A 9,804-nucleotide genomic window follows, 5' to 3' on the forward strand; every position below is an offset into this window, starting at 1 on the left:
TCTTATTATATCATTTATTCTCTAAGTGTATTTGGCAAATCTTTTCAAAACATATAATGGAAAGATAAAAATAGCATTTGAAGCAACTAAACTTCTAAATTAAGGGACCCTACATTACTGAAGTTGAGCCAACTTCTAGTTTGTTTCTCAGCCCTTTGATAACGTGTGTGTGTGTGTGTGTGTGTGTGTGTGTGTGTGTGTGTGTGTGCGCGCGCACGCGCAAAATCTTTAATTTAGATTGAGTTAATGGCAGTCATAGAACTAAGGGCTCAGAGGATCTCAATTAATGTGGTCTTTTTTGAATAGGGGCCTTGAGAGAGAATCTCTGAATGGGCCAGGCTAAATGAAATTCACAGAGACAGTCACTGACTATGAAGGTGACTTTAAATCCTGGCTTGCTCCATGGGCTCTCATAAGAAGTGAGACATGCTTCACATAGTAGACTACATGAAGTCCTTTGCTGCTCCTGTGGCACCAGTTTGGTGTATTCAGAAGAAATTTATTAATAAATAGAGAAAGATTTTAAAGATTCTGGATTTTATGGAAAAATTAAACATAGAATGGAATGGGACACCCACCTGTGCATGTGTAGTCCAAATGATGTGACAGAGTACCATAGAGTGAGCATTTATAAGAACAGACGTAATCTGAAGGATAGAAGCCCAAGATCATAGCCCCAAGATTTGATCTCTCATGAGCATCTTTGCGTGTTACACAAAAGATACCTTCCTGTTATTTGTAATGAAAGGGTGGGTGTATGAGAACCTTTGTTAGAAGAGAACTAATCATTACCCTTTGACCTCTGTCTTCACGAGCATATCGCCTTCCAAAGCTCCTGTCTTCTAATACTATTGTGTTGAGGATAAAGATCTCAAATATAAATTTAGGAGATGCAAGTTATTCAGATACTTGCAAACCCTCAAACTTCTACCCATATCTCTTTCCAGAAAGACTATATGGGGACATTTTCAAGAAGAATCATGATGCTTACACCTCATGTTAGGAAAACCTAATCTGATCTCTATTAGGAAATAATATTTTAGGAGAAATTTCTGTTTCTGAGAGGCACAATTTAAATATGGCTGACTTCATGGTCAGACTTTGTTCTGGAACTCACCCAAACCCCTCTTAGGTGTATGGCAACAGTAAGTTTCTTTAACTCAGAGACTTCAATGAAATACATTCACTGTGTGACATATGTCATCACTAGGCCAGTGCCTGACATGGGATGGGTCTTTCATTCATAGCAATGATAACTGTAGTTCTCATAATCTTCCTGGCCTTTATAGACTACTCATGAAGACAAACATTTTAATTAAAAAGCATCTGTAATTTAAATATAGAAATATCACAAGGAGCATTTTGTTAATTTATGAAGACAACTGACCTCTATTTCTAATGACTTCCACATGCTGCTGACATAATAATTAACCATATACAACAGGACAAACAGTTCAGTCGATGATGGTAGGAACAGTGTGTATCAATAGTATGGCTAGGACTGGTTAAACTGGTGTCTATGAGACACTTTCTTTCAATCTGAATTATTATTTGAGGTTGAATTTCTTGGTCTTGAAAGCAATTCAACATTGAGAAGTGTGCTAGTTTCATTTTGATCTTTGCTCTGGAGGAGCAGATATATTCAGCTCATGAAAATAAGCCAGGTTCTGTGGATATTTATATACTATTATGCATCAATAAGTAATGTAAGAAAGTTGTTTTAATCTATGAAAAGAAGTGAAAAATCAAATCCCCTGTTACTGTGAATGTCTTTATTTTTGATGTTTGGTAATATTCATTGGACCTACTACAACAAGAGAGAGACTTCAGAATAAAAATCAGCTCAACTCTAAAAACAGCAAAGATAGCCCAGGAATTAAAAACAATGAACATTGGGGATCAATGGATAAAAATGACTAGGAAAATTTAATAGAAACTCAAAGGACATGAGCACATACCGTACATGTCCTTTTAAGTCTGGGTTACCTTACTCAGGATGACATTTTGTAGTTTCATCCATTTGTGCCTGTAAAATTCATGATATCCTTGTTTTCAATTGCTGAATAGTATTTCACAGAGAAAATAAACCACATATTCTGTATCCATTCTTTGCTTGAGGGACATCTGGATTGTTTCCAGGTTTTCTACTATTATGAATAAGTCTGCTACAAATATAATAGAGCATGTGTGCTTGAGATGGTGGGCATCTTTTGGGTATATGCCCAGGAGTGGTATAGTTGAGTCTTCAGGTAAACTTATTTCCAATTTTCTGAGAAACCGCCAGACTAATTTCTTGCAGACAGGAGCTTAGCGTAACTGTCCTTTGAGTAGCTATGACCGAGCAGTGGACAAAAACAGAAGCAGATACCCACCACCAGACAGTAGATGTAGGGTAGAGACACCTATAGAAGAGTTTGGGGAAGTATCAAAAGCTCAGAAGTAAATGTAAACGCCACAGGAACACTAACAGAGTCAACAAACCTGAATCCCTGGGAACTCTCAGAATCCGAGTCACCAATCAAGAACATACATGAGCTGGAAAGAGGGCCCCAAGCTACATATGTAGCAGACAGGCAACTCAATGGGTAGGGAAGGGACAACCAGAGGATTCCTATCCTCTCAAAGACGAAGAGGAGGAGAAATGTGGGAAAGAGACTCAGTGAGGGAGGGACCAGAAGAGAGAACAGTGTTTTGATGAATAAATAAATAAATAAATAAATAAATAAGAAAACTTATAATAATAAATATCTCAAAGGCTGAGGAATTATGGCTTTAATAATCTAGTGAGAACCAGTATAGTAAACACATTAGATGTCGGGCTGCTGAGATGGCTCAGTGGTTAAGAATACTCTTTGTTCTTCCAGAGGTCCTGAGTTCAATTCCCAGCAACCACATGGTGGCTGATGACCATCGATAAGGACATCTGTTGCCCTCTTCTGGCATGTGAGTGTACAGTCAGTTGAGCAGTCAAAGATTAATTAATTAATTAATTAATTAATATGAAACATCTTAGGTGTCTCCAAAAGATTTCTATATTAAAGTCCTAAGGCAGCAATTTTGGAAGTTCATTAAAATGTCAGGAGGTGGAAACTTTGGTGAGGTCATCAGATTATTGGTTTTATTCTCTCAAATGAAACTGTGGGTCAATGACTCCTCCTTCTCCCATCACTATGTTCCACCTTCTGCTTCCAGATGACTGTCTTACCATTTGGTAAGCAAAGCATTTGGACCAATCTAACATAAAATAAGACCTCTAAAACTGAAAGCCAAAGTATCCCTTTTCTGATTACACGTTCATTTATCTCAGGTATTTGTTAGAATACGTACATAACAGACAGAAAATGAGTTAATATAGGATTCTTACTAAACCAGCCAAATGTGAAGGATATCATTACTAATCAAGATTCTTAACACCAAAAAGTGCTAGTTAAGGAAAGGCAAAAAGTCACATACAGTCCTACCTGAAAACAGGCTTCAAAAGTCGGACTAGAACTTGATCAAGAAGTCTGTTGTTGGTGCTACAGTGTAGTTCTTATTATTTTATTGATCCTTTCTGGAAAGATGTCTTTGAAAGAAATGCCTTTGGGAAGATCCAGTTAAAGGGATAAAACTAAAGCATGGAATAGAGGCCTAAGTCTATAGGTGAAGCATGACGGTTTGGGGTGTGGATCTGAAGAGTCAAACCATACTCAAGGCCCTAGAAAGTATAAAGTAAAGCTAGCTTCTTCCCAACAAGCAGGGGTAAGAGTGGTTGTCAGTGAGAAGTGTAATAACCAGATCAAGAACCATAGGATCAGAGAGCAGCCAGGCTCAATGGTCATTTTCCATAGAGCAGAGCAGTATGGGGCTCACATCCTGGAGTCACATGGTATGGTGCAGCTCTTTCCATCATCCACTAACATAAATCTTAGGGGGGCAGTTTAGTTCAGAAACACTCTGTGTCCCTTCTCTGTGAAAACATGGGTATTGTCTAAGAGCAGAGCTACTGCAAGGCTTGAATTAATTGAGACCAGAAATCCCATTGTATGGTATATGAACTACCATTGTGAATCATAGAAGCAGCAGGAAGACCTTCAGTGATGCCCAGACGTGTCCTCATGTCAGCTGAAGTGGAAATCATATTATCTGTACTAATTAAGTTTACAGTTAGCTTATTGGAGAATCAAATACACAATGAGTTTAGAATGCATTCCAGTGTAGAATGGCAGGATTGGTCAGTCCTGGGAGGCCAAAGAGATCACACCAATAAAGATTATAGAGTGAAAACACTAAGGTAGAGAGAATATTCTTGGAACCTTGATCTTGAGTGAGAGAGACTTGAGTGACAGTGTAATATTCAGGTACCCCTTTGTTTAGTAATAATAATTTGGGGATCCCAATGCAAAAACCAGAGTCAAGAAGGCAAAATGCTGTTCAATGTTATAGAGGAGGGAGATGTTTGATATATGGCAACACAGATACTAGAACATGACTCCTGAACTTCATCCTATCACTGGTACCTCACTTGCTGAGTAAGAGAGATCTTAAAGTGAGTTGATCTGCATCTCCACAGAGGCACTATTATGGTTAAGGTTCTGAAGACACTAGCTACTACCCTCACAATGCCTTGTCCCCTGGGCCAATCTTGGAAGCCTCAGAAGCTTATGACTCTTGCTAAATGGTTGTTTAGAGGTATCTTTCCAACACTTATGGAGATCACATTACCTGGTGCAGTGGGCTGATTTCTTTAGCTGCAGCATCGTGGGACAGGAAGATAGCAGATTGACTACAAAACTTAGGAGCAAGTATAATGAGACCTCCTGGGTTTCTGTGTCCCCAACACTTATACTTTTAAAACATCAATATTCACAGCTGAGGGTACTGTGCTGAGGATATAACAAGAGGCATATCACAACTACAGGGAGAGTTGCCAAGAGGGAGAGGATGTCAGGGATGATTGACTTAAGCTCTCTGTGGCTTACATGAACAGCTTTAGCAGAACCCATCAACTAAACGATGTAATGATTTCCTTAGTATTCTATCCCCAAGTACCAATAAAGTAGAGGTCTCTAATATCTGAATGTAGAGATCTTATTAAAATGATAAATGGCCTCTCCCATTCTCATTAGTCTGTAGCTCAGAGAAAAGAGGCAATGTGGCTGCCTACAAAGTACAAAACTCCCAGCCAAAGAAGTAGCCCAACAGCCCTAAACTTAGAGAAGGATGAACTTGGTTTCAAGGATAGAGAACACCAAGGAACTGGAAAATAGCTTGGGCTGAGCTGATAGGCTCAGCATAAGGACAGGAGCATGGATTGCAAAAAGCATCTTCAGCCACAAAGGATCAGTGCTTAGAGCTACTGCTGCCTGTCTCTGCTCCCATTGTGATCTATGACATTAAGATAGTCAGTTTTCCTTACTGTGAGTCTCGGGTTCTGTGAGATTGTGAATTCCATTCTTCTCTGAAATGCTGCAGATGGGCTAATCTTTCCAAAGTCTGTTATGGGGTAGCCACATGAATGTGAATAAACATTAATTTTAGAATAAGATTATTGAAGATTTGTGTGTACATGGATATCAAGGAATATAGACTGTAGTCCAGGAAGTATAGCCGACTTGGTTTATAAACTAGGGAGTGGCAGAAATCATCTGTCTACAGCCACATCCTCGGTGAGAAGCAGTTGCCTTTACCCTTAATACACATACTTATTTAGAGCTACAAAGAATGCTTACCAACCTTTGCAATGCTTTCTGTGCACACATTAAGCCACTTCTAGTGCATATTAACTAATGGCATAGTCACTAATATTAGACTTAACTTCCTATATTTAAAAAATGGATAAAAATAATGAGTTGGTTGTTTCCTGGCATTAAAAATATCTGAGAGCAAAAGACAGTGGTCACAGAGAAGAGACACATTGCTAAAATCAGATATGTCCTGTTTTATCATTCCTTATTATGCAAAACAGCAGCTTTCAGGGTGTTCCTTCTCCTAGATGCCATTGTACAAAGCACCAGTTGGGTCCATTTTGAATACAGATCAGAGGACATGATGGCTGTTCCTTCTTGTACATGCAAATACCATCACTTGCCCAGGACCAACCAATCACAGACACAACATAGTATTAGAACTCAAATATTTATCAGTTAATTTAAGCCATCTGAACACATGGACATATTAAAACCACAAAAAGAACAAGCCTGAATACACGAGATAGATTGTGAAAGTAGTTCAGCCTTTCAATCAGACACAGAAAAGCCATGCTTTACAGAATCATGTGTTCCATATGAAGGCTTCACCCTGGAGTGAGGTATGAAAAATACTCAGAAATACACCATAAAAGAAGTAATTCAAGCCAGCTAGCTTCAAGAAATCTGTCATTAAACTATCTCTAGAACACCTTTGAAAGGAACCACTCCAGAACAGCCTTCCTTTATGCCTAATGTTGCCGATTTATGCAATGTCCTCATCTAGACCCACCACCACCATCAAAGAGGCACACCTAATTTTGCAATGGTGATCCCCCTAACATTCGAGACTCATCTGGAGACTAAGAAATAAGCCCCTAATTGTGCCTGAGGTTATACCATCAAAGTATACCAAGCCTGATAGATTCTAGAAACCCATGATTCAACTGCCTCGTCAATATAACTTAAGCCTGAAAAGAAAATATTCTCATGTCACACCCTAGTGGAAGGATGCACATTCAAGAGTATTTGGACAGCACAGTTGGTCTTCTTGGAAGGGGACAAGGACACAAAGTTGAGTGGGTAGAAAAGGCAGTGAATTTTGGTATAGTTGGGAGTAAAGGGGTGATTATAATAGAAACACCTGTATTAATAAAACTATTAAGAAGGAAAACACAGTCCTGATTAGATCTTCTCTTATTCCAAGTGTTTATAATTTATATATTCTATTTCTTTTTCAGAATCAGTCTTTTTTATGCTGTAAAATATTTATTAGGAAACTGTCTCCATTTCCTGGCATGTAATTGCCAAGTAATTTCTACAATCATCCTTGGAATGTTCAAAGAGCTAAATTTATTTTTTTTAGACTAAAATTTAACTAATTTGGGACAACGTATAAGTTACTTCAGGATGGTGTTTGATTTCTCAAATACTAAGTCAATATTACCTGACTGAACTTCAAGTAATTCCTTGTCCTACTTTAAGAAGGGAATAGAGGTGAAAGGTTAAGTTGATCGCCAATGCCTGGTTACCTAAACAAGCATGCTACTATAATTTGATTAACTGGATTTTTGTTTATATGACACACAAACACATATACACACAAAACTACTAAAAAGTAAATTTATGGGAGAAGAGTTCATTTTGGCTTATGTTTACAGAAAGAGAGTCCATAATGACAAGGAATACATGGCAGCAAATGGCTAGAGCAGAAAGCTGAGAGACCACAACTTCAACCAACCAAGTATAAAGCAGAGATAGAAGTGGGGGAAGTTTTTAAACTCTCAGAGCCTCTCTGAGTAACCTACTTACTTTAGCAATGCTACACATGCTAAAGGTTCTATATCCTCCCCAAACAGTGCCACCAACTACTAAGCAAAAAGTGTTGGAATTCCTAGCACCTGAAAGGCTCATGGATATATAATATAAAATTTATTTCATACAAATTTAAATTCTCCAGAGCTTTTAACAGACTCAATGCAATTTAAAAGCCCAAATTATCTTTATAGACTCAAGGAAATATCTTATTTTAATTGAAATTTTTTTCATAGAGTATGCTTTAATTATTCCTTCCTCCACTAGTTCATTCCAGATCCCGCCCTATCTCCCTACTCACTCAGCTTTATGCTTTTGCTTTCTCTTAAAGACAGACAAAAGCAAAACACCAACAACATAAACCAAGAATTTAAAAAAAAAAAAAAACCACAAAACTGAAATAAAAAGGCTAATAACACAAAAACTCCCAAACAAAGCAAAATGAGACCAAAAGTCCACAAAATACCATTGAGTTCATTTTTGTATTGTCCAACTGCACCTGGGCATGTGGACTACCTTTAAATATGGTTAATACACTCAATGACAATCCATTAGAAAAAAAACTGGCTTTTCTTTGCCAATGGGTATCAACTGCAGGTACAGTCTTGATTAAAAGTGGGAGCTTGTGACTACCTTTCCTTCTCAGTGCTAGTACCCATCTGGCATAAAGCAGGTTTTGTGTGTATTGCCACAGCCCCAGGAAGTTCATATATGCTTCAGTTTTATAGTGTCAGGAAAACACATATTCCTTGAAATCGACTACCACCTCTGGCTCTTACAATCTCCCTGTTTCCTCTTCAAATAGATCCCTGAACCTTGAGAGGAAATTTTTGATGAAAACATCCCATTTAGGATTGAGTGCTCCAAAATCTCTCACTCTCTGTACATTATCTATTTGTGAGTCTCTACGCTAATTCACATCTACGATAAGAAGAAGCTTCTCTGATGATAGCTGAGGAAGGCACTGATCTAGGACTATAGCAGTATGTCACACAAGTCATTTTTTCTTTTGCTATGTTCCTTTAGCAAAATAATAGTAGTATGTTTTCACCCTAAGGCCATGACCTATTCTCAGGTCTTTGTCACTTTAGCAATATCAAATATGAGTTCTTTCTCATGCAGTCAGCTTTAAACCCAATCAGAATGTGGTTGGTTACTCGCCTACCATTTATATCACTATTGGAGCAGTATTTCTTGCAGGTGGGTCACTTTGAAGATTTCAGAGGTTGTACTTAAAAAATTTTAATGATTGCCTTTCTCCTTCATTAGTATAAAGAGTGGTTTCCAGTACCACGAATGCTAGCCAGTACAGGTAAAACCAGTTAAAACTAGTAAGACCAGGTAAAACTAGTTAAGCACCAGCTCCACCTCTTCATTTTCAATGACATATGTATTGTCTTCAGCAATAGATCAATGCAATAGCTTAATTGTGAGCCCTGAAAAATATAAGTCTAATTGTACACTTTAAACATACAGTGATACAGAATATGCACTCCTAGTCCAAAGGGGGAAGAATGGGGGCATAGTGAGGAAAGAAGACAAAAAAAAAATTAGACCAAAACCATTTAATGTAGTACGTCCATGCCTGGCATCCAGGTTTCATGGGGATTTTTTTTTTTTTTTTTGGTTTTTTGAGACAGGGTTTCTCTGTGTAGCCCTGGCTGTCCTGGAACTCACTCTGTAGACCAGGCTGGCCTTGAACTCAGAAATCCACCTGCCTCTGCCTCCCAAGTGCTGGGATTAAAGGCGTGCACCACCACTGCCCAGCAGTTTCATGGGGATTAAACAGTTCCACTTTTCCATCTTTGCTACCTACATCATTTCTTTCTTGGGCTGGCTTCCTTCCCAATATGCATCTGGCTTTGGCAGATCTCTCTGGGCTCTGGGGTCTGCATTACAACTCAGGCTTCACTTACATCATTTCATACAATAGCCTGTCATAGATTTCTCACAGCGACTTCTATGCCACACACTGCCTGGCCTCAGCAGCTCACAGACACAATAGATGAAGAATATATTAATCTTGTAGCTTTCCTTCATACCTCTAAAGCCAGTTTCATGAGGATGGTACTGTCACATTCAGCTGACAGCTTGAGATGGACACTTGCGCACTTCTACCACATTTATAGCAGCTTTTCTGTGTTCAAAATTGCTTTCTAGGAATGAGAAAGCACTTAGGCTTTCTTCTTTCATAAATTAGAAGCTCAGCAAAATGGTGTCTTTCCCTGAAGGTACTCTTATCATTATTTCAATGCAGAGAAGGAGACCTCTCCTTAATGGCACTAACTTTTTTCCCCCAACTACAGTCTCTTTTCTAGCCCAT

This window comes from Arvicanthis niloticus, chromosome 8 (assembly GCF_011762505.2).
Source record: "Arvicanthis niloticus isolate mArvNil1 chromosome 8, mArvNil1.pat.X, whole genome shotgun sequence".
Taxonomy (NCBI): domain Eukaryota; kingdom Metazoa; phylum Chordata; class Mammalia; order Rodentia; family Muridae; genus Arvicanthis; species Arvicanthis niloticus.